Genomic DNA, 26,377 nt, shown 5'->3' on the forward strand with positions numbered 1-26,377 from the left:
TTGCTGAACACATCAGCTAGTTGTGAATATGATTGATCTTTTCCACAAAAATAATCCCACAAAAATAGTGTCTGGATTGGATGTGAGGCAGGGCAGCATGCTCTAATGTGCTCAGCATACTATAACTTTCCAAGACCATACAATGTAGTTCAGCCATTAGTGATAGAAAATGACAACCTAGTAAAATTTTTGGAAATTGGGAACAATGTAGGTAGACCTTCTGTTCTTCTCCAGTATGTCTTCTGAAGATTTAGTTTCTTCCTTGGTTTTAGAACATTGCCTCAAGTGAATGTTTGTTATTCTAATGACTGTAAATCGCAATGGAAGCATATGGTCTTGTTTTCAGAACCAGCCCCAAAAAAGGAAAACTTTGCCAGTTCACTATCATAGTTTTTTATTTGGGGAGGATACTACACTGGTGATTGGGAACAGGTGTTTATTATAGAACAGGTTTCAGAGTAGCAGCCGTGTTAGTCTGTATTCGCAAAAAGAAAAGGAGTACTTGTGGCACCTTAGAAACTAACCAATTATTTGAGCATAAGCTTTTGTGAGCTACAGCTCACTTCATCGGATGCATTCAGTGGAAAATACAGTGGGGAGATTTATAAATCTTATTATAAATTATAATTATAAATAAATTATAATAAATGTATAGTATTCTTATTATAAATTATTATTTATAAATCTTATTATTATAAATCTCCCCACTGTATTTTCCACTGAATGCATCCGATGAAGTGAGCTGTAGCTCACGAAAGCTTATGCTCAAATAAATTTGTTATTATAGAACAACGTATTCTGACATAATTTGGTACTTAGAGAAGGAATAAAACTGGCTAGCAAGGTTTCTATTTGGATGAGTTTCAACAAGGGCTGTCAAGCAATTAAAAAACTTAATTGCAAGTAATTGTGCAATTAATCGCACTAATAAACAATAATAGAGTACCAATTATTTAAATCTCGGATGTTTTCTACATTTTCAAATATATTGATTTCAGTTACAACACAGAATACAAAGTGTACACTGCTCATTTTATATTTTTCTGATTACAAATATTTGCACTGTAAAAAAACAAAAAATAGTATTTTTCAATTGACCTGATACAAGAACTGTAGTGCAATCTCTTTATCATGAAAGTCGACCTTACTAATGTAGAATTTATGTACAAAATAAAACTGCATTCATAGATATTAAGGTCAGAAGGGATCATTATGACCATCCAGTCCGACCTCCTGCACAATGCAGGCCACAGAATCTCACCCACCCACTCCTGCGAAAAACCTCTCACCTATGTCTGAGCTATTAAAGTCCTCAAATCGTGGTTTAAAGACTTCAAGGAGCAGAGAATCCTCCAGCAAGTGACCCGTGCTCCATGCTACAGAGGAAGGCGAAAAACCTCCAGGGCCTCTTCCTATCTGCCCTTCCCAACCCCAGTTATGGCGATCAGCTAAATCCTGAGCATATGAGCAAGATTCACCAGCCAGTAACTCAGATTCCACCCCATCTAACATCCCATCACAGGCCATTGGGCCTATTTACCATGAATATTTAAAGATCAATTAATTACGCAAAATCATGTTATCCCATCATACCATCTCCTCCATAAACTTACCGAGTTTAATCTTAAAGCCAGATAGGTCTTTTGCCCCCACTGCTTCCCTTGGAAGGCTATTCCAAAACTTCACTCCTCTGATGGTTAGAAACCTTCATCTAATTTCAAGTCTAAACTTCCCAATGACCAGTTTATATCCATTTGTTCTTGTGTCCATATTGGTACTGAGCTGAAGTAATTCCTCTCCCTCTCCGGTATGTATCCCTCGGATATATTTATAGAGAGCAATATCATCTCCCCTCAACCTTCTTTTAGTTAGGCTAAACAAGCCAAGCTCCTTGAGTCTCCTTTCATAAGACAAGGTTTCCATTCCTTGGATCATCCTAGTAGCCCTTCTCTGTACCTGTTCCAGTTTGAATTCATCCTTCTTAAACATGGGAGACCAGAACTGCACACAGTGTTCCAGGTGAGGTCTCACCAGTGCCTTGTATAACGGTACTAAAACTTCCTTATCCCTACTGGAAATACCTCGCCTGATGCATCCCAAGACCGCATTAGCTTTTTTCACGGCCATATCACATTGGCGGCTCATAGTCATCCTATGATCAACCAATACTCCAAGGTCCTTCTCCTCCTCCGTTACTTCTAATTGATGCGTCCTCAGCTTATAACTAAAATTCTTGTTGTTAATCCCTAAATGCATAACCTTACACTTCTCACTATTAAATTTCATCCTATTACTGTTACTCCAGTTTACAAGGTAATCCAAATCTTCCTGTATGATTTCCTGGTCCTTCTCTAAATTGGCAATACCTCCCAGCTTTGTATCATCCGCAAACTTTATTAGCACACTCCCTCTTTTTGTGTCGAGGTCAGTAATAAAAAGATTAAATAAGATTGGTCCCAAAACTGATTCCTGAGGAACTCCACTGGTAACCTCCCTCCAGCCTACCCGCTGTAGTCTTCCTGTTAACCAATTCCTTATCCACCTTTCAATTTTCATATTGAGCCCCATCTTTTCCAATTTAACTAATAATTCCCCAAGTGGCACGGTATCAAACACCTTACTGAAATCTAGGTAAATTAGATCCACTGCATTTCGTTTGTCTAAAAAAATCTGTTACTTTCTCAAAGAAGGAGATCAGGTTGGTTTGGCACGATCTACCTTTTGTAAAACCATGTTGTATTTTGTCCCATTTACCATTGACCTCAATGCCCTTAACTACTTTCTCCTTCAGAATTTTTTCCAAGACCTTGCATACTATAGATATCAAACTAACAGGCCTATAGTTACCTGGATCACTTTTTTTTCCTTTCTTAAAAATAGGAACTATGTTAGCAATTCTCCAATCATACGGTACAACCCCTGAGTTTACAGATTCATTAAAAATTCTTGCTAATGGACTTGCAATTTCGGGTGCCAATTCCTTTAATATTCTTGGATGAAGATTATCTGGGCCCCCCGATTTAGTCCCATTAAGCTGTTCGAGTTTCGCGTCTACCTCAGATATGGTAATATTTACCTCCATATCCTCATTCCCATTTGTCATGCTACCATTATCCCTAAGACCCTCTTTAGCCTTATTAAAGACTGAGGCAAAGTATTTGTTTAGATATTGGGCCATGCCTAGATTATCCTTGACCTCCACTCCATCCTCCGTGTTTAGCGGTCCCACTTCTTCTTTTTTTGTTTTCTTCTTATTTATATGGTTATAGAACCTTTTACTATTGGTTTTAATTCCCTTTGCAAGGTCCAATTCTATTTGACTTTTAGCCTGTCTCACTTTATCCCTACATGTTCTGACCTCAATAAGATAGCTTTCCTTGCTGATCCCTCCCATCTTCCACTCTCTGTATGCTTTCTGCTTTTTCTTAATCACCTCTCTGAGATGGTTGCTCATCCAGCTTGGTCTACAACTCCTGCCTATAAATTTTTTCCCCTTTCTTGGGATGCAGGCTTCCGATAGCTTCTGCAGCTTTGACCTGAAGTAATCTCAGGCCTCCTCTGCCTTTAGATCCGTAAGTTCTTCAGTCCAATCCACTTCCCTAACTAATTTCCTTAATTTTTGAAAGTCAGCCCTTTTGAAATCAAAAACCTTAGTTGCAGATTTATTTTTGTTAATCCTTCCGTTCAGTTTGAACTGAATTAGCTCATGATCACTTGAACCAAGATTGTCCCCTACAACCATTTCTTCTATGAGGCCCTCACTACTCACCAAAACCAAATCTAAAATGGCATCCCCTGTAGTCGGTTCAGCAACTACTTGATGAAGGAATCCATCAGCTATCGCATCTAGGAAAATCTGAGCCCTATTATTATTACTAGCACTCATCCTCCAGTCTATATCTGGGAAGTTAGTCTCCCATGATCACGCAGTTTCCATTAATATTTACTTCATTAAAGAGGGCTCTCTCCATATCCAAATTAGATCCTGGTGGCCTATAGCACACCCCAAGCACTATCCCCAGGGGAGGCTCTAGTAGTTTTCTTCCCCAATGTAATTTTTGCCCAGACGGACTCTGTCGTATCCATTCCATCGCTTCTTATTTCTTTACATTCTACCTCATCATTGATATACAATGCTACTCCACCACCTTTACCTTTATTTCTGTCTTTCCTAAACAGCACATACCCTTCAATACCTGTAATCCAGTCATGACTACTATTCCACCATGTTTCTGTTATCCCTATAATATCTGGTTTCACTTCCTGCACCAGTAGCTCTAGTTCCTCCATTTTGTTACTTAGGCTCCTCGCATTGGTGTACAAACATCTTAATTTTTGCTGTTTGGCCTCGCTCACATTCTGTACCCTATTAGGCACGGTCATTCTACAGCCAGTATAACCTATTAGACTGATATCCACACTGCCCTTCCTCCTTATATGCATTCTCCTACCCACGGCTGTATCCTTTCTTACTTCGTTTTCTTCCCCCTCAATGCTAAAATCCAGCATGGAGATTACCTGGACATCTCCCAACCTTCTCCCCCAAATTCCTAGTTTAAAGCTCTCTTAATCAGTTGTGCCAGCCTCCATCCTAGAAGTCTGTTTCCTTCCCTACTCAGATGAAGTTCATCCCGAGAGAACTGTCCTCTGTCCATGAATGCCTCCCAGTGGCCATACATCCCAAAGCCCTCCTTATAGCACTACTGCCTAAGCCATCTGTTCATAGTCATAATCTTGTCACACCTTCGTTGCCCTTCTCTAGGAAAAGACAGAATCTCACTAAAGATCACCGGAGCCTCGATTTCCTTAAGCATCTTCCCCAGCCTATTATAATTTCCCTTAATACTTTCCAGCGAGAATCTATCCGTATAATTTGTTCCCACATGAAGGCTAATTAGGGGATTCTTTCCTGCTGCCTTTTCAACCTCAGGTCTACATCCCGTATCTTAGCACCTGGAAGACAGCACACCCGTCTATTCTCTGGATCATCTCTGGTTACAGGCCTGTCTAGTCTTCTCAGTAGAGAGTCCCCGATCACATAGACCTGCCTTTTCTTGGTGACAGTGCTATTCTCCAGTCTATCCCCTGTTCCCTCTGGCTGCAAGTTCCTTCCATTCCTATTCTCCCTTGTAATCCTCTTCAGCCCATCCTGTATCCTCCTGGGGCTCATATTTGGTGTAGTCTCCATTGGCTCTTCCCCTTTTCCTGTAGGAGTAATCGCTCTTCTCTTCTTCCTTGCGCTTCCACCTTCAGTGACTACCTGCTGAGCCCCTTCTTCATTTTCCAACTCTGCAAACCTGTTCTTGAGCTCTGTTTTTCCTTCACTAGCCTGTCTTTTCCTCTGCCTTGTTCTTTTAGTCACATGCTTCCACTGACTACTTTTCTCACCCAGTCTCCGCTCAGAATTCCTCAGTCCTGCTTCCATCTGCAAGTCTGAGTTTTTCCCTTCAGATACCTCATGTCTTTGCTCCATAATCTGCTCAAACCCCTTCCTAAACTCAACCAAACTTTCCACCTGCATCTCCAAACCTCGGATCTTTTCCTTCATCAGCTCTAATCAGACGGCATTTCATGCAGACAAAAGTCTTACCAGGTACCCCCTCCAGGATCATGTACATACCGCAGCTTCCACATCCAGTCATCTTCCTTTGTGTCTTCCACTACATGGGTCACTCCCACTGCTGCCTCTGTATCTGTCATAGCCTTCCAACCTAAATCCTGTTAATCTGGGAAACACAAACCACACCAAAACACCAGCGCCCACAGCAAAAACAAACCCCAAACAAGCACCACAATACAAACTCCCCTTTCGAACTCCCATTCAAACTTCCCTGTTTACAGCTCTGTTTGCTGGCTCCTGTGCCGCTGCAGCTGTAAAATTTTAGAGCCTAGACGTCCACTCAGTCCTATTTCTTGTTCAGCCAATCACTCAAACAAACAAGTTGTTTACATTTGCATGAGATAATGCTGCCTGCTTCTTGTTTACAATGTCACCAGAAATTGAGAACAGGCATTTGCATGGCACTGTTGTAACCGGCGTCACAAGATATTTACATGCCAGATGTGCTAAAGATTCATATGTCCCTTCATGCTTCAACCACCATTCCAGAGGACACACATCCATGTTGATGAGGGGTTCTGCTCAATCACAGTCCAAAGCAGCGTGGACTGACACGTGTTCATTTTCATCATCGGAGTCGGATGCTACTAGCAGAAGGTTGATTTTCTTTTTTGGTGGTTCGTGTTCTGTAGTTTCTGCATCGGAGTGTTGCTCTTTTAAGACTTCTAAAAGCATGCTCCTCACCTCATCCCTCTTAGATTTTGGAAGGCACTTTAGATTCTTAGACCTTGGGTCTAGTGCTGTAGCTATCTTTAGAAATCTCACATTGGTACCTTCTTTGCGTTTCGTTACATATGTAGCGAAAATGTTCTTAAAATGAACAACATGTGCTGAGGCATTATCCAAGACTACTATAACATGAAATATGGCAGAATGCAGGTAAAACAGACCTGGAGACATACAAATCTTCCCCAAGGAGTTCAGTCACAAACTTAATTAACGCATTATTTTTTTAACGAGCGTCATCTGAATGGAAGCATGTCCTCTGGAATGGTGGCCGAAGCATGAAGGGACATATGAATGTTTAGCATATCTGGCATGTAAATACCTTGCAATGCCGGCTACAAAAGTCCCATGCGAATACCTGTTCTCACTTTCTGGTGACATTGTAAATAAGACGTGGACAACATTATCTCTCATACATGTAAACAAACTTGTTTGTCTTAGTGATTGGCTGAACAAGAAGTAGGACTGAGTGGAATTGTAGGTGCTAAAGTTTTGCAGTATTTTGTTTTTGAGTGCAGTTATGTAACAACAACAAAAATTCTACATTTGTAAGTTGCACTTTCACGACAAAGATTGCACTACAGTAATTGTATGAGGTGAATTGAAAAATACTGTTTTGTTTTATCATTTTTACAGTGCTAATATTTGTAATAAAAAAATAATATAAAGTGAGCAGTGTACACTCTGTATTCGGTGTTGTAATTGAAATCAATATATTTGAAAACGTAGAAAAATATCCAAAATATTTAATTTCAGTTAACATTTTACTGTTTAACAGTGCGATTAAAATTGCGATTAATTGCGATTAATTTTTTTAATCATGATGAATTTTATTTTGTTAATCATGTGAGTTAACTGCAACAGGACAGAAGTAGAGACATTAACTGAAAGTAGATTTGAAAATGTATATTTTTTTTTTTTAAATCTACAACTACTTGAAGAAACAAAAGATACTAAGTGGTAATGAAAAGAAACGTGGATGGCATAAAAACCCATGTAAAGTCTCCATTATGTTACCTGTGCTATGAATGGAGGTGAAAACAGCATTATGGTTGTGTATATTGTCATACCTAGGCTTTGCAGAATTTAATTTTTATATATTTGATTATGTGGATGTTTATTTTTAAGTATTTTAGATTGATAAAAATCTACTTTTTCACTGTTGAGAGATTATGGATTTTAAGCTTATTTATATCCATTACAATTTTCAGTTGTGGGGAATTATGGGGAGGAGGTTCATTGAGATTCAAAAACTTAAAGCTTTAAACCAACTGACAAATTGTCAATGTCAAAATATACAAAGGAAATATCCTTAAATCAACAAGACTTTTTTTTATTATTAATTTGCTAATCCGTTTGTAACCAGCCTTATTCAAAAATCTTCGTCCAATCTTAGTCATAACATTCTGTAACAACAACTTTATTCCTGCACCAGGATTATTGACAGCACAGCTCTGGAAATGACTTGCTAGCTGAGGCTGGAAAGTGAGCAGATAATTTAAAAATGCTTTTATAAAAACTGCAAAAATAATGACTTAAAGCTAAAGCAATGTAGAAAGATGACCTCCCTCTACACCCCATTTTTTAGGTCAGATCTGTATCTTAAAACCTTTAGTCTGTACATGTGATCCATTAGTGGTCCAGTCTATCTCTTTCACATCTTAATTCGTCCCATCTGGAGAGTCCAGTTTCTTAGACTAATAGTCTCTCTAAGATGGTGGCTCAGCACACCTTGTTTCAAGAAGGGATTTTCTTACAGTTTCTAAACCAACATAGATGCCAGCCTCTGGGGATAGGGAGCTCACGCAGAGATTAATTAAATACAGGGAATTTGAATATTGCAGGAGAGGAAATGATAAAAATTGATTAGAACTTGTGCAATTTGCTCTGACTTGGCTTTCTCCTATGAGTGAGCAACTCCCTGTAATCATGACAGAAATCACCAGTTCAGTGGCCTCCGTCAATAAGGAGGGTGGGAAGGGGTGGTCATCCTTGCAAAGGGTAGTCCACGTTCTGATGCTTCCTGAATGAAGCAAAATCTCCAATCCAGCAGATTTCTACATATTCAAGGAAAGAAATACATTACAGCCAACTGGCGAAGCAGGGAACAGCTAGATCATACAAAATTGTTTCTCCATCCAGAAATCTTTTAGTTTCTAATGAGGAAATTTGGAGTACCAGAGAGAGATCTATTTGCATCGTGAACAAGCCGTGAGGTGTCTCCTTTTCTCTAAAAGTGATATCCAAGAGCAATAGGCGAAGATCACGAGGGAATAAACACAGATAGTATTAGTGGCTCTGTATTGCGTGAGTTAGGCCAAATGTTTCTGATCCCAGTGGGGAGTCCATTAAGACAGGATCTGTTTTCTCAGGGACTGATTTTGTAACCCAGAGCCAAAGTATCTAATAACTGCCTGGCTTTTGAGCCGTCACACATGAAAGCAAGAGGCTACTTGGAAGACATGGTCTCCACTCGGCTGGTATCTAGAAAAGCTTCCACTATTTTTTTTCAATTCTGGAACCTGGCAGAAGTTCAAGCAGTGATGCAAGAAACATAGTATGTCTCCGTCACCATCTATATCACCGACCTTCGAATTCTTCCAGTAGGATCTAATAAAGAGCTTCACAGCTTCAATGTTAAAATATCAAGTGGCTGCATTTTCTAGCATATTTTCTTCCACAGGCAGAAAGAGGATCTCTTTACAGTGGAATATGAAGCATTTCCTCAGAGAGAATTTTCTCTATCATCCTCTTAGGATTCATTGAGCACCGCAATGGGATCTCAGTTTGGTTAATCTGACTCGGAACCTCTCTGAATCCATTGGAAAGCTATCCTTGTATTTCCTGTCAATCAAGGTGGCCTTCCTGTCTACCATCACCTCCACCCAAGGGGTGTCAGAGCTTGGGCTCTGATATTGAGAACAGGACTACATATTCCACAATAAGGTTTTATTCCCCAAACAAATTGACCCTTATCCCAAAAATTAACACAGTTTAAGAGCCCTCGAAATCATGCTCCCCACTTGTCTAAAACCATCTCACCCAAGAGAGGAGCTCTGGTAAAGGTTAGATCTTCTTAGAGCCCTGAGTGTCTGTCTCCATCACACATTGGTTCTAATGCTGTATTTATTTTCTGCCATTGGGCACCTAAAGGAAAGAAGTCAAATCTCCTATTTCAAGATTGTTGAGATGGTGCATCCATTAATCCTATAAGCAGAGTGGATAAAAATCATATTTAACTTTCTTTTTACTATAATCTATTAATATCATGTAAGTTAAAAAGAAACATTCAAGCGGTATATATTTACTGTCAAGTTTTAAAGAAAGTTATGCCATTGAAATGGTGTTGGGCATTAAACACCTGAAATCAAAGTTTGTTGTAGTGGTAGATCAACTTTGACAACGCTAGCTTCTTATGCAGGTGCAAAGAGCATATTTTCTTCATTTCAGTTTCTTCATCTAGTTCAATTCAATGACTAGCTTATTCAAATTTGAGAATCCAATTGGCAATTGAGCAAAAACAACTTGTTTTATTTTTTTTCCAATCTACAAATAGAAACAAAGTGTGAGACAATAAGGTCTTAGTTTTAAAATCTTTAAGGACAAAGTGACCAGAAACAATCAGTTCAAATCACTAACTACAGATAATTCTTCCTTTGTTTAATGTATCCATTTTAAATGCAAAACATGTTTTGATAACCTACTTGTTTCTTAGGTATCCAAACCTGTAAGGTAGTTTTATTTTACTAATAAAAATTAAAATGCTGTGCATTTTAAATGAATTCCAGTTTTCATACAAATGCAGCTTTACACAAATCAAGAGTAAAAAATGAATCCTTATCTAGTAAATAAGAAATGCATCATTCATTATTTCTAACTGTAAAAATTAAGAATCAGCATAAATCTGCTAAGATATATAATTGCTTAAATAAGTGTGTATAGTAGGACTGTCGGTTAATTGCAGTTAACTCGTGATGTGATTAAAAAAAATTAATCTCGGTTGATCGCAGTTTTAATCCCATTGTTAAACAATAGAATACCAATTGAAATTTATTAAATACTTTGGATGGTTTTTCTATATTTTTTAAAGTGTACACTGCTCACTTTATATTTTGTATAACAAATATATGCACTGTAAAAATGATAAAAGAAACAGTATTTTCAGTTCACCTCATACAAGTACTGTAGTGCAATCTCTTTATCATGAAAGTTGAACTTACAAATGTAGAATTATTTTTTTGTTGCATAACTGCACTCAAAAACAAAACACTGCAAAACTTTAAAGCCTAAAAATCCACTCAGTCCTATTTATCATTCAGCCAATCATTAAGACAAACAAGTTTGTTTACATTTATGGGAGATCGCGGTGCCCACTTCTTGTTTACAATGTCACCAGAAAGTGAGAACAGGCATTCTCATGGAACTTTTGTAGCTGGCATTGCAAGGTGTTTACATGCCAGATATGCTAAACATTCAAATGCACCTTCATGCTTCGGCCACCATTCTAGAGGATATGCTTCTATACAGATGATGCTCGTTAAAAAATAATGTGTTAATTAAATTTGTGACTGAACTCCTTGGGGGAGAATTGTATGTCTCCGGCTCTATTTTATCCGCATTCTGCCAATATTTCATGTTATAGTAGTCTCGGATGATGACTCAGCACATGTTCGTTTAAGAACACTTTTGCTGCATATTTGACTAAACACAAAGAAGGTACCAATGTGAGATTTCTAAAGATAGCTACAGCACTCAACCCAAGTTTTAAGAATCTGAAGTGCCTGCCAAAATCTGAGAGGGATAAGGTGTGGAGTATGCTTTCAGAAGTCTTAAAAGAGCAACATTCCAATGGGGAAACTACAGAACACGAACCACCAAAAAAGAAAATCGACCTTCTGCTGGTGGCATCTGACTCAAATGATGAAAATGAACATGCGTCGGTCCACACTGCTTTGTACTGTTGTCAAGCAGAAACCATCATCAGGATGGACGCGTGTCCCTGGAATGGTGGTTGAAGTATGAAGGGACATATGAATCTTTAGCGCATCTGGCATGTAGATATCTTGCTACCCCGGCTCCAACAGTGCCATGCAAACGCCTGTTATTTTCTGGTGACATTGTAAACAAAAAGTGGGCAGCATTATCTCCCATAAATGTAAACAACTTGTTTGAGCGATTGGCTGAACAAGAAATAGGACTGAGTGGACTTGTAGGCTCTAATGTTTTGAATTGTTTTTGACTGCAGTTACTTTTTGTGCATAATTCTACGTTTATAAGTTCAACTTTCATGAGATTGCACTACAGTACTTGTATTAGGGGAATTGAAAAATACTATTTTTTTGTTTTTTTTTTTTTTTTGGTGTAAATATTTGCAATCTGAAATATAAAGTGAGCAGTGTACACTTTTTATTCTGTCATAACTGACATCAATATATTTGAAAATGTAGAAAACATCCAAAAATATTTAAATAAATGGTATTCTGTTAACAGTGCAGTTAATAACTATTAATGTTCTTAATTGCACGATTAATTGTGATTAATTTTTTTAATCGCTTGACAGCTGTAGTATATAGATATAATGTATCCTCGTGGTTAGCAAATAGTAGTACAAGATTAGGTTTTAAGGATCTATTTAGCTACAGATCAAGATGGTTTAATGTTTACCAACCAATGAGAGTCTGCCTTTCTTTAGGAAACTAAAAAGTATAAATGCAAATCAAGATGAAAATTTATTTAAATCAATCCACCCAGCCCTATAGGTCAGTCCTTTTCCCGTAACCAGCATAAAGGGCAGTAGCAATCTCGTGGACACAGCGATTTTTATACACCATATGAAAAGATCTCTAGAATAGCTATCTGGTCACATCTATTCACATCTTTTAAAACTTTACAAGCTGGATATTCAGGCATCAGCTGATGTTGCCTTCAATAGGAGGATGCTCCACACGGTGGTCTTTTTGGGCTTTTCTACACTACCACTTACTTTGGTATAATTTATATAGCTCAAAGGTGTGAATATTCCCTACCCCTGAGCAACGTAAATAACACTGACCTGCGCCGGTGTAGACAGCACTGTGTCGGTCAGAGAGCTTCTCCTGCTGACATAGCTGCCGCCTCTTATGGAGGTGGAGTAATTAAATCGACAGAAAAGCTCTCTTGTCGGCTTACAGCTTCTTCACCAGATCCGCCACAGGGATGCAGCTTCTGTAGCGCTTCTAGTGTAGACTAGTCTTCAGTAGTAAAGGGAGAGTTTAAAACCCTGGGTATATAGTTCTCTTTGAACCTGACTTGAAGGCAGGAAACCATTTTAGGGTTGGACATTTGACTACAGTAATAGTCAAATGACAGTCAAATATTGGTCAAATACTGTGAAATGTCAAAAAAGTCATGTATATTTTAAAGCACTAATTTTTTAGAACAGTGTAAGAAAGATAAGATGTAGAATTAACCTTATTTAAGCAACTGATTACCTGTACCACCTCTCTTAAGGTTCTTTTAGTTTCAGTTGCATAACTATATAAAAGGGGCGTGAAAGCTAAATTTAGTTTTATAAAGTTTTATTAACTATCCTTAACTGCAAATAATAATAGAGGGTATGAGAAGACAAAAATAGTATTTGGACTATAATTGGTTATAAAAAATTTTCTAGTTTTAGCCATTCAGGTTTTCAGAATTAAATTACATAACCTCAATAGAAAATAACATTTATACTCAATTACTATCTTGAGAAGATGACTCTTTTTAGATTTTTTTAATAAGGCCATGTCTGCAATATAAACTGTGGTCAACGCAAGCTATGTTGGCATACAGCCACATAAATCACTCAGGCGCATGCACACTTGGCTGCTTGCGTTGTTGTAACACATACCATGAGTGCTTTTGTTGTTGTTAAGTGCAGTGTAGTCAGAGTAAGTATACCAGTGTGTCACACCACCATATTGTGTGTTGTCTTTCGGGAAATTTTCATGTTTTGTGGGATACAAAGGCTAGCCCAGGTATCTCTGGGACCTAGTGATCAAGGTCCCAGCATGCAACTTTCTCCATCCAAAACCAATTTTTTTTGTGCCTTTTAGAAAATATCTTATCAGCCTGCTTGGCACTTTTTGGTGCCTGCTATCTTTGACAGAAGCATGGAGTCCGCGGAGCTCCGCATTATCTCATGAATGAACATTGCAAATACAGGATGCACAATTTTCCTGCATTTGCAGACCCAAAGGAGTATCTCAGCAAAAGGGGACATGATGATTTCTTCAACAACAGATTGCTGAGGGAAATTCAAGTTTGTTGGGTGGCATTCACAGAGCAGCTTCAGATGGACTCCAGTTCTGGGCGCGAGAAATGAGCACTGATTGGCGAGATGGCATTGTAAGGTAGGATTTGAACAACCAGCAGAAGTTGCAGAACTTTGGGATGAGAGAGGCTGCATTCCTGGATCTGTGTGCTGAGCTCACTGTAGCCCCCCAGTGCAGGGGCACCAGAACAAGAGCTGCATTGACAGTGGAGAAATGAGTGAGATTGCACTCTAGCCTTGCAATGCCAGATTGCCATTAGGCAGTGTAAAATAATTTTGGAGTTAGAAAATTCACAGTGGGAGCCATTGTTATGCAAGTGTTTACAGCCATTAATCATCTGCTATGTAGGACTGTGCCTCTCGGCAGCGTGCAGAAGGACATAATGGATGGATCTGCAGCAATGGGGTTCCCAAACCTCAATGGGATGATAAATGGCATGCATATCCCTATTTTGCCTTGCTACGGAGTACATCAGCAGAAAGGGCTACTTTTCTATGGTTATGCAAGTCTTGATGGATAACCAGTATTGCTTCACCTATCAATGTGGTTTGGTCAGGGAAGCTGGATGACCCTCGCATCTTTAAGAACACAGGACTCTTCAGAAAGCTACAAGCAGGAACGTTCTTTCCCAACTGGCGGATTACCATTGAGAATATTGGAATGCCAGAAGTGATTCTGGGGGACCCAGCTTACCCCTTGTTTCTCTAGCTCATGAAGCCATACGCTGGCCACCTTGACAGCACCAGGGAAGATTCAGTTACCACCTCAACAGGTGCACAATGACATTGAATGTGCTTTTTGTAGATTGAAGGAACGCTGGTAGAGTTTACTCACTAGATTGGATCTCAGTGAGAAAAATATTGCTGTGGTTATAGCTGTCTGTCGCATCCTGCATAATGTATGTGAGGTAAAGGAGGAAAAGCTGCCGCCCGGGTGGAAGTGGAGCATGTCTCCTGGCCTTGAACAGCTAGATGCCAAAGTTACTATAAGAGCCCAGCGTGGAACTATGCATTTGAGGGAGGCTTTGAAAGAGCACTTCAACAGTTAGTCACAGTAGTACTCTGTGCTGGAGTACTCACTGGGCCTGGAGCTTTGGGTGCTGCTAAGAATTGTCGTGTTTGATGTGCATTTATAAGTGTCCAGGTTTTTCCTGAATCTATTAATTTTATGTGGTGTTTGGTTTGTATCTTTCATATACTGTTTGCTTTGTCTGCTGCTAGGCACTCTGAAATATTTGTTGTAAACCAACAGAAAATTTAATTCTTCAAAAATAGAACTTCATTGAGTGGGGGGAAAACGGTGCAGAAAATCAGTATGGGGGTGGCAATGATATACAAACTGTTAACCTAGATTAAAAGGGTGAACATTTAAAATTAGAAAGGGAGTAAACATTTGTCTATTTGAGTGCACAAATGTAGTTGGTTGATGCTAGACATACACCAACTGTGTGGTTCTCACAGGTCAGGTTATGTGAAGTTGAGGTTTTCCTTGCTGTCCCCTGGCATAGAGTGGTGTAGGGGTAAGGATTCGCCTGTGATGGGATATGGTATGTTGTGGGATGGGGAGGTGTAGGGAGTGGCCACCATAGAGTTTTCCAAGGACAGCAAAGGGTGGGGAGTCTTGAATTTTGGGACTTGTAGGTCAACCATGGTCTGCAGCATTTGGTTTGCTGCTGGAGAAGACCCATTATGTGCAGGTGCGTTTCCATCTCCTTGTCATGCTGGGACTCCTGGGCCTTTTTCCTGTCCTCTTTCTCCATGCTGTCAGTCATGTCGGCCTTCCAAGCCCTTTGTTCACAGTCCAGTGCAGCAGTAGTTCGTGTAATTTTGCTGAACATGTCCTCCCTAGCCCTCTTCTTTCTCCTCTTGAGTGCGAGGCATTCTGCGGGCATGGATGGGGCACCCCTCAAACTTGCCATGCCAGAAGCTGCTGATTAATAACAGACATATGTACCATTGGATTAACAATCACCATGGAAAGGGATAGATAACTTTAAAATATCCCTTCCCTTATTCCCATAAACACTTTTAATAAGAAATGCTTATTAACACTTCAGCTTTGGACTCCCTCAGCACTGCAATGCTCTCCAGCCCCAGGAAGTATGGCAGAGCAAGGGTGAGGGGTAGGAATGATTTTCTGTTGCATGAAGCTATAAAACTTCAGGCCCTGTTCCATGAGTATAGGGCAGTGACACTGATTACTGGCACTGTTTTCCACAGGGAGCGGTGGTTTTAGTTGATATCTCACTCCTGAGGTTTGCAAAGGCACAGAGAACACAGCTGCTACTGGAGTCCTGAAGCTGCCTGTGCCTGTAGCCCATATGCTGCAGTGGTGCCAACTAAACTCATTACTGAGTGGTGTGGGAAAGTGTCCTATAGCAGAAGAAGAAAAAGTGCTGCAATCCCCAGAAACCTTTGGAGAGGATTGCAGAGTATCTCCATGAAAGTTTCATTGAGATCTCTCGGGAAAATAAAAGGGACATCCCTACTAACATAAACAAAGTGCACTGCATGGCCCCTGGCTGCATAATCCAACAGCAGAATGAAAAGCAGATTCCAACTCTGCCTCTGTACCTTTTTATCTCTTCTTGTGCAAGTAAACAGTGAAAAGTCTATACCTTTGTCTTAACTTAGGGGTGGTCTAGGGGCCATTTTTAAATTTAAACATTCTAAGGAAAAGTGTGTGCACACACTTAGCTGAGCTTCCTCTCTCTACATCAGGCTCATCTATGCTCACCAGACAGGACTGGCTAGACTGCAGCAGAATCTCAAACAGCTCCTGGCTTGTGGTATGGCTGGAGTCCCTTCCCATATAACAACCCCCACCACCTGCTCCTCTTCCTTCCTATTCGCTGTTCACATCAGGAGTGTCTGTCACAGGCTCCTCTGTGGTACCCACAGTGGTCTGCAGGGTGCTCATGGGAGTCTCTGCCAAGTATGGCATGCAGTTTGTTGTAAAAGCAGCAGGTCTGTGGGGCAGCACCAGATCTTATTACGCTCACTGACCTTGTGGTATTCCTGGCAAAATTCCTTCTCTTTCACATGGCACTGTTGCTGATCCCTGCCATACCCCTCTGCATACATCTCCTGTGTAATCTTCTCATAGATGTTCATATTTCTACATCTAGACCATAGTTGTGCTTGCACAACCTCCTCTGCCCAGGAGATCCAATAATTCATGTCTGCTCCTTGTAGGAGTGCTAGTGTGTAGTTGGTTGGGCAGTTGGACACAACGAGGGTGGTCTGATAGGTGTGCTTGCCGAGGTGGGCAGTCAGTGAAAAGGCATTTCTGAAACACACAGGAGGCACTGGGAGGGAGGGAGAGGAGTTGATCAGCGGGGCCGATGGACCCAGACATAATTCCACACCCTCCTCCGAGCCTGCCGTGTCCCCGCTCCTCCCCTGCCCTCCCAGTGCCTCCAGCACGCTGCTGAACAGCTGTTCCCCAATGTGCAGGAGGCATTGGAAGGGAGGGGGGGAGTTGATCAGTGGGACCAGCGGAATCCTTGTTTGAGAAACACTGATCTACGCTATCCAGTCCACATTACCTGTTTTTCCAATTAATGAAATTAGCCCTAGGATCACTGACTATCTAACATAAACTCCTACATTTATGACAGACTCTGCAGTTCGAAAAGCTTGCACATTTGGTCTCATTTTATGTCTGCATACAGCTAGAACTTGAAAGGCAGTATGAAATACTAACTGTGATAGACATATGCAGTGCTCTGTCATGTTAGTTAATAACAAAAAGAAAAGGAGTACTTGTGGCACCTTAGAGACCAACCAATTTATTTGAGCATAGGCTTTCGTGAGCTACAGCTCACTTCGTCGGATGCATTCAGTGGAAAATACAGTGGGGAGATTTATATACATGGAGAACATGAAACAATGGGTGTTACCATACACGCTGTAACAAGAGAGTGATCACTTAAGATGAGCTATCATGGTTTTTTTCCCACCGCTCTCCTGCTGGTAATAGCTCACCTTAAGTGATCACTCTCGTTACAGCGTGTATGGTAACACCCATTGTTTCATGTTCTCCATGTATATAAATCTCCCCACTGTATTTTCCACTGAATGCATCCGACGAAGTGAGCTGTAGCTCACGAAAGCCTATGCTCAAATAAATTGGATAGTCTCTAAGGTGCCACAAGTACTCCTTTTCTTTTTGCGGATACAGACTAACATGGCTGCTACTCTGAAACCAGTTAATAACAGTAACTTGTTCAGTTTTAAAACTACTTTACAGCAATCTTTGATTTAAACATGTTACAAAACAAGGACAGACACTATAACTCCCCGACAGTCTTTAAAACATACACATAAGCATGTGCACTTTCTTTACTAATTACTCAGTTTCAGGAACTGGTCAATTGACTGACTTGGATCATCACCCAGGAGAAAATCTGTATATTACTTATCACAAGATCTTTGCTCAGCTTTCAGCTAAGTTATCATTCACAGCAGGAGTTGACACTGTTTAACTACTGTATATGGCACATATAATATCAGTGTTTGATATTAATATTTTAATTCATTTACTTATTCACAGACAGGGAAAAGGGGAAGTCTCTCAGTTTTGTGAAAGGATGCAGCAACTCTAATTTCTTAGATTATGAAAAAAATCTAGCTGTTTGACCTTGGGTTTTTATTCTGTTAGCTGTCTGTTCTGTCTTTCTAAAAGGCTTTGATACCTGGGCAATTCTTAAATAGTAACGACTGCTAATTTTGGGACATTAGTTAATACAGCAGTACCGAACAAGAGTAAGACTTTATAGTCTGCAGTAGGTTTAGTCTTGGATACTTATGCCTGTGTCCAAAAAACAATTTAGTTATTTTAATTCAGAGAAATGTGAAATGGTGAATATCACACCAAAAAAAAGTTGTTACCTTTTTTAGCAATCTTAGGTTAATGTTTAAATGTTCAATCTTGAATAAGGTTCATAATTGCAAAAGAAAAATGAAATAAAACAAACATGGCAACTATAAAAGAAAAAAGTCAATTTTAAATGCAGTTATGCTAGGTTAGCAACAGGTTAGCTCTTCAAGAATCACGCTGTTCATTATCTTTTCATCATTAAGCATCAGCTGTTTCATCTATCTTTGTTATCAAATTCATCAGTAACTCATTCTCCCTCTTAACTTAATATTCTTCAGATGAACTTTTCATCTGTCCTTTCTTTAATCATATTTTGATACATGATCACCAGCTTCCCAGCAGTGGAGGTCTTCAATCTATTTCTGTTTCTTGAATGATGATTCCCCAAACCAACCAGTTTTGTTCCTCACATGCAATAGAGCGCACAAGTGTTAAAAGAATATCTGCCACTGTAGCAAGAACATGAGGAGGACACAATTCTTTCCACCATCATGGAGCATGTTGTTTTTATATTCAGCTGCTGGGACTGCACTTTGCATTGTTTTACAACTGACTGGGCTTCTTTTTTGCTTATATTTTGCTGTCTCCATCATCATTGCTTGTTTGTATTTTCTTTAAAATTTGCAACAGTCACTGTGAGATCACAAGGTGAATCAGATTCATGGTCAGATTTTGGCCCTGGAAGCATGTGCGAGAGTGATCACTTGATTTTTTTTTTTTTTTTTTTTTGGGTGATATTATCTTCTCTCTTTCTCTTCCGCTTTTGTAAATAGACTGTGTTCAGTATTCTTACAGGTTTCTTAACATTGAGAAACTCGTTCTTGGCATCAGACAGTGTAGAACTATTATTTTTCATAGTCTGACTTTACAGTATGAAGCAGTTAAATTAATTTCTTTTCACATCCAAAAGACATCATGTCATAAATATAAAGGGAAGGGTAAACATCTTTAAATCCCTCCTGGCCAGAGAAAAAACCCTTTCACCTGTAAGGGGTTAAGAAGCTAAGACAACCTCACTGGCACCTGACCAAAACGAACATTGAGGAGACAAGATGCTTTCAAAGCTGGAGGGGGCGAAAACAAAGGGTCTCTCTGTCTGTGTTGTCTTTTGCTGGGACCAGAGCAGGAATGCAGGTCAGAACTCCTGTAAAGGGTTAATAAGCAATCTAGTTAGATATGCGTTAGATTCTGTTCTGTTTAAATGGCTGATAAAATAAGTTGTGCTGAATGGAATGTATATTCCTGTTTTTGTGTCTTTTTGTAACTTAAGGTTTTGCCTAGAGGGATTCTCTGTTTTGAATCTGATTACCCTATAAGGTATTTACCATCATGATTTTACAGAGGTGATTCTTTTTCTTCAATTAAAATTCTTCTTTTAAGAACCTGATTGCTTTTTCATTGTTCTTAAGATCCAAGGGTTTGGGTCTGTGTTCACCTATGCAAATTGGTGAGGATTTTTTATCAAGCCTTCCCCAGGAAAGGGGGTGTAGGGCTTGTTGGGATTTTGGGGGGAAAGATGTTTCCAAGTGGGCTCTTTCCCTGTTATATTTGTTAGACGCTTGGTGGTAGCAGCAATAAGGTCCAGGGACAAAAGGTAAAGTACTTTGTACCTTGGAAGTTTTAACCTAAGCTGGTAAAAATAAGCTTAGGGGGTTTTTCATGCAGGTCCCCCCATCTGTACCCTAGAGTTCACAGTGGGGAAGGAACCTTGACACATCATCATCAAAAATGTTAGTGCAGACTACTCAGAGAGCACACCCAGCCACCTCTTCTTCAAGAGCAGCTGTATGAAGTCTTTTTGCATATTTGAAGTTTGAGACATTTAATAGAAGATGCCCATCGAGTAAGACTAGGCTACTCAGTGTGAATGAAATTGAGTGCTATACTAACTGATGCTGAAAAATGTTTGCTGGTACTTGTTGCTTTTGAAAATTTTGACCGCGCTTTTCACTTGTAGCAGGTGGTGCAAAGTTGTCAGATCTTCAACATCGCAAGTGAAAAACTGCATAATATGGTGTGCCCGCAAGGGCTGGGGTGGGAGATACCAGTGAAAGGAGGACACTCAGGCCTAAGAATAGTAAACTGCGCGGGGAGCCCCTAGGACGCGCAGAGGGGCTGCAGGGGACTCTGGCTGTTTGGGACAGCTGACCAGGCAGGACTCCATGGGGGGAAAGTCGTCTGCAGCGCTATATTCCTTGCGCTTATCTCGGGGGTACATGGGGTCAACAGCTGGTTACATTCTTACATATATAATTTATGCTTATTACATAAACTAACTTGTTTACAGGCAAAAATATGGTGAGCTATGCTACAATATCTTTTGGCAGGGTCTGTCGGACAAAGTTCATTGAAACTGCCTGCATCCTCCGCTTACATCCAGTCACATACTCAGTCCACCACTTAGCTCCTCGCCAATCTTCCGCAACCTTGCCCCTACATATGGGCAGCATATCCATAACACAGAAGTTGTGGGTACTCATCAGCAAAACCCCAAGTAGTGTTCATGTTAGCCATGTTGTTGTTCACAACCAAAATAATCTTCTGTGGACCCAATTCACTAATTATATTTTCTTCTTCGAGTGCTTGTTCACGTCCATTCCACATTAGGTGTGTGCACGCTGCGTGCACGAGCGTCGGAAACTTTTTCCCTTAGCGGCTCCCGGCAGGCCCCCCGAGTGGCGGCACTGCGCCCCACATATATACCCCTGCCGGCCCAACCCCCTCCAGTTCCTTCTTACCATCTGTGGCGGCGTTGGAACAACCTTTCTCTCTCTCTCTCTCTCTCTCTCTCTCTCTCATATAGAAGAGCAGTCCCTTAGCCTTTAGAGTAGCTGTTATTCGTTTGCTTACATATAGATTGTGAACACTTAAGTGAGTAGGTGCTTGGAGGCCTCCAGCACCAGCCGCGGGGCATGCCGCAGGCCCATGGCTTCAAGGCTTGCGCCGCGAGCCGCAAACCTATGCCAGCTAGTGACCCCCACGACTCGTGTCTACGTTGCCTGGGGGACGGACATCAAGCTGAAAGGTGTAGGATTTGCAAGGCGTTCCAGCCAAGGACAAGGAAAGAGAGACTTTCGCCTAAAGCAACTGTTGATGGAGGCCGCATTGCAGCCACCGGGCCCGGAGCACCCAACGCCGGCTCAGGCTTCATCGGTGCATAATGCCCCGGAGCCGTCGGGAGACCCGGCACCGGCGAAGCACTGTAAACTGTCAGCCCCGGAGTGCCAGGCTAGGCCCCAGCACCAATCGTCCTCCCTGGTGCGGTCCCCGGCGCAGCCTGAAGGAAGGCTTGGTCATTCCCCGCACAGGAGGCTGGCACCTCCCAAGGCACAGACGAGCTGGAAGGCCACGGTACCGGCGCTGACACAGGCGGTCCCAGCGGCACAAGCCTCACCGAGCCCAGACTTAAGTGAAGTCAGTGCAGACGATGGGCTCAAGGGCATGACGGATCAGCCTTCTATGCCTGGAACCTTTGATGCCGCAAAGGACCCCATCGAGCTGTCAGCAGCGAGCCCCCTCCTGTATGGGGAGAACCCTTGAGCACCCATGCCTCGGGCGCCGTTGAGGGGTAAGCCGGCAATGGTGTGCCGCTTGAAGACATCATCCCGACTCCACTCCCGGAGTTGGTCCGGGTCAAGCTCCGACTCCGCAGACTCGCACTTGCCAGCGGCCCAGAAGGAGGTTGCAGCACCAGCAGCAGGTCAACACGAAGAAGCGCCAGAAAGGGCACACCACTCTCCGGCACCGCCCAGAGACTGGCACTGGGAGTCGAGACGGCCCTCACCAGAGGTCTCCCGCAGGCAGTCCTGGTTCAGGGAACACCAGCACCGGTCCAGGTCCCGGTCCCAGGGGTACCGGTACCGTTCCCAGTCCCGCTCAGCCAGGAGCTGCTCGTTCTCCCGCCGGCGCAGATTGTTGGCACCGCCATGGCCTTCGCGATCGGCGTTGCTGCAGTCTGGTGCCGGCTCCGGCCACTATAGCTACCCGCACCGGGGCCTGGACAGCAGGGACCCTCAGGGGAGCTGGCAACCTCAATGGGGGCCACCAGGCCATTGGCCCTTCTGGACCCCCTGGGCCTATCAGGAGCACCAAGGGGCCCCGTCCAGGACAAGTTACTCGGTGCAGCGGACCCGCTCCCCGCACCGACGCCAGACGGTGCCAGAGGCAACAGTATCCAGTCCTCCAGCATAGACCAGAGAGTCCAGCACCGAGCCCAGTGCTGTCCCATGGACTCCCACCCCGGCCTGAGCTGGGGGCCCTTACCACAGGAGATGGGGAACAGGAGGACCAACCAGAGGGGGTCAAGCAGCAGCTAACCTCCTCATCTTCCCTCGATGAGCCGGTGGCAGGTACAGAGGTATCCGGCCCTCCACCAATAGACCATAGAGCCCACCAGGAACTGCTGCGTAGAGCTGCCCAAAATTTGGGGTTGCAGGCCGAGGAGACGGTTGAGCAGGAGGACCCCATGGTGGACATTTTGAGCCCTGAAGGGCCATCCAGAATAGCGCTCCCGCTCATTAAGACCGTTCAGTCTAACTATAAGACTATATGGCAGATCCCGGCCTCCAGCACTCCAATGGCTAAAGGAGTGGAGTGTAAATACTTTGCCCCATTTAAGGGCTATGAGTTCCTATTCTGCCACCCAAGTCCATGCTCCCTAGTGCTTTCGGCAGTGAACGAAAGGGAGCGCCATGGACAGCAGGCCCTGGCCCCTAAGGCCAAGGAGGCGAAACGCCTGGACCTTTTTGGTAGAAAGGTGTACTCATCTGGGGGCCTTCAGTTGAGGATTGCTAACCAGCAGGCCATCCTGAACAGGCACAATTTCAACTCCTGGGCGGCAGTGGGGAAGTTTAAGGACAACCTCCCGCAAGGTTCCCAGCAGGAGTTCACGGCCCTGGTGGACGAGGGCAAGGCAGTAGCCAAGACCTCTCTCCAGGCCTCCATGGATTCAGCAGACGCTGCAGCTAGAACAATCGTGTCAGGGGTGATCATGAGGCTCTCAGCTTGGCTCCAGGAGTCAGGCCTTCCCCTCCCCCCCCCCCCCCCCCCCGAGGTCCAGAATACGCTCCAGGACCTCCCCTTCGAAGGGTCTGGGCTCTTCTCGGACCAGGCAGACGCAAGGCTGCATAGCCTCAAGGACTCACGGGCTACGCTCAAGTCGCTGGGTATGTGCACATCCCGGAGACCCAGAGGAAGCCCTTTAAGTTGCAGCCTCCCCCGCAACGCCAGTGCCAGCCTCGCCATAGGCATGAGCCTTACCGTAGGCGAGGCAGGGATAACAGGCGATGGCATAACAATAATGCGCCAGGCCATGAACCAAGGCCAGCACAAACCCTAGCCGGGCACTAAGCCAGGCTTTTGAAGGCTTGCTTGAGGACAGTGTACCAGACCAGCCACCAGATCTGTCCCTTTGTTTCCTGAAGAGCCTGTCCCATTTCTCCCGTACATGGTCCACCATTATGTCAGACCGTTGGGTCTTACGCACGGTGCGGAACGGGTACTTGCTGCAGTTCGCCTCCCTTCCAACCCCCTTCCCTGTCCCTCTTCAGGGACCCGTCTCACGAGTATCTCCTAGAGGAGGAAGTCCGCTCGCTGCTACAGGCGGGGGCAGTAGAGGCGGTGCCTCGCGGCCTAAGGGGAAAAGGGTTCTGCTCCCGGTACTTTCTCATCCCCAAGGCCAAAGGGGGCCTTCGCCGAATCCTAGACCTGCACGGGCTCAACAAGTTTCTGGTCAAGGCCCGGTTCTGCATGGTTTCTCTGGGCACCATCATCCCTTCCCTGGATCTGGGGGACTGGTACGCCGCCCTCAATATGAAGGACGAGTACTTTCATATCACCATTTTCCCAACACATTGGCGGTTCCTACGCTTCACCGTGGGCCGAGAACATTATCAGTTTGCGGTTCTCCCGTACCTCAACGACTGGCTCCTGGCGGGCCGATCCAAGGCGGAGGTGTGGGGCTATGTGGAGGTGGTCCTGAGATTGTTCCACAAGCTGGGGCTCCCGGTCAACGTCCCCAAGTCCACACTCATACCCAAGCAGAGAGTGGAATTCATAGGGGCGGTTCTGGATGCGGGGCAGGCCAGGGCAAGCCTTCCTGTATCCCGATTCCAGGCTATCCAACAAGCAGTGGCCTCCCTGCACCAGTTTCCAACAATGGCCAGGTGCTGCCTGCGGCTGCTGGGCCATATAGCAGCATGCATGCACGTGGTCAGGTATGCCAGACTGAGACTCAGGACTTGGCAGGCGTGGCTCGCTCGGGTGTACTGCCCAGGCAGGGACCCCCTGGACTTGGTAGTGACAGCCCCAAGGGATGTGCTGGACTCCCTGCTGTTGTGGCAGTCCCAGCCTGTGGTTTGCAAAGACATCCCCTTTGCCGCCCCACTTCCGCACCTGACGCTGGTGACGAACGCGTCAGACCACGGATGGGGGGCTCACCTAGGGGACCTCATGATGCAGGGGTTGTGGTCCAGAGCAGAGCGGTCGCTCCATATCTACGTGAAGCAGCTCAGGGCGGTTCGTCTCGCCTGCCAGACCTTTCACGCCACTCTGAGTGGTCACAGCGTGACAGTTCTGACAGACAACACTACTGCCATGTTTTATAGAAACAAGCAGGGCGGGACTCGTTCCTCACCACTTTGTTGCGAGGCTCTCCTCCTCTGGGACCTTTGCATAGCCCATGTGATTCACCTCGAAGCGTCCTATCTCCCGGGAGCGCGGAACGAGCTGGCGGACTCCCTCAGCAGGTGTTCCCATACTCCCGCCCCCCAGTTCCTCCATGGAACCTTAACCTGGTCCTTTCTAAACTCATGGGACCATCTTTCGAGCCCCTCGCTACCTGTTCTCTCCTCCTCCCTTTCCTGGAAGGTGACATTTCTGGTTGCCATTACTCAGCCAGAAGGGTTTCCGAACTGAGGCCCTCACCTCTAAGCCATCGTACACAGTATTTCACAAGGATAAGGTGCAGCTCCGGCCGCACCCCAAGTTCCTCCCTAAGGTGATGTCCCAATTCCATCTGGGCCAGGACATTTGTCTGCCGGTGTTCTTCCCGAAACCTCATATGGTCCCGAGTCACCGCAGCTTGCACACCTTGGATGTGCGTCGAGCACTGGCGTTCTATTTGGACCTCACCAAACCCTTTTGCAAGTCCACACAGCTGTTTGTGGCTGTGGCCAAGAGGTTAAAAGGCCTCCCGGTGTCGGCACAGCGGATTTCATCTTGGATTACAAGCTGCATCCAGGCGTGCTATGAGCTCGCAGGTCATCCAGCCCCGGCGGTCACAGCCCACTCGACCAGGGCACAGGCAACTTCCACGACGTTCCTGGCACAGGTCCCGATCCAGGAGATCTGCAGAGCAGCCACCTGGTCCTCGGTGCATACCTTCACGACCCACTATGCGGTCAACCAGCAGGTCAGAGAGGACACGGCATGGCAATTGGCAGAGCGGTCCTCCAAGCAGTTGTTCCGTGACTCTTACCCTCCTTCAGAGGTAAGCTTGTAATTCACCTAATGTGGAATGGACGTGAACAAGCACTTGAAGAAAAAACGGTTACTTACTTTCTCGTAACTGTTCTTTGAGATGTGGTGTTCACATCCATTCCACCGCCCACCCTCCTACCCCTCTGTCGGAGTCACCGGCAAGAAGGAACTGGAGGGGGTAGGGCCGGTGGGGGTATATATGCAGGGCGCAGTGGCGCCACTCGAGGGGCCCGCCGGGAGCCGCTAAGGGAAAAGATTTCCGACGCTCGTGCATTCAGTGCATGCACACCTACTGTGGAATGGACGTGAACAACACATCTCGAAGAACAATACTTACGAGAAAGTAAGTAACTGGTTTTTTTAACTGGTCAGCAATATA

At 43.7% G+C, this 26,377-nt stretch overlaps 1 protein-coding gene across 1 annotated transcript in view; it reads left to right on the top strand.

Annotated features, from left to right (window-relative positions):
• TXLNG (taxilin gamma) overlaps window positions 1-26,377 on the top strand; it is a 56,751-nt gene that overhangs the window by 12,514 nt on the left and 17,860 nt on the right. The window lies entirely within an intron of this gene.

This window comes from Natator depressus, chromosome 1 (genome assembly GCF_965152275.1).
Source record: "Natator depressus isolate rNatDep1 chromosome 1, rNatDep2.hap1, whole genome shotgun sequence".
In the NCBI taxonomy this organism is placed as follows: domain Eukaryota; kingdom Metazoa; phylum Chordata; order Testudines; family Cheloniidae; genus Natator; species Natator depressus.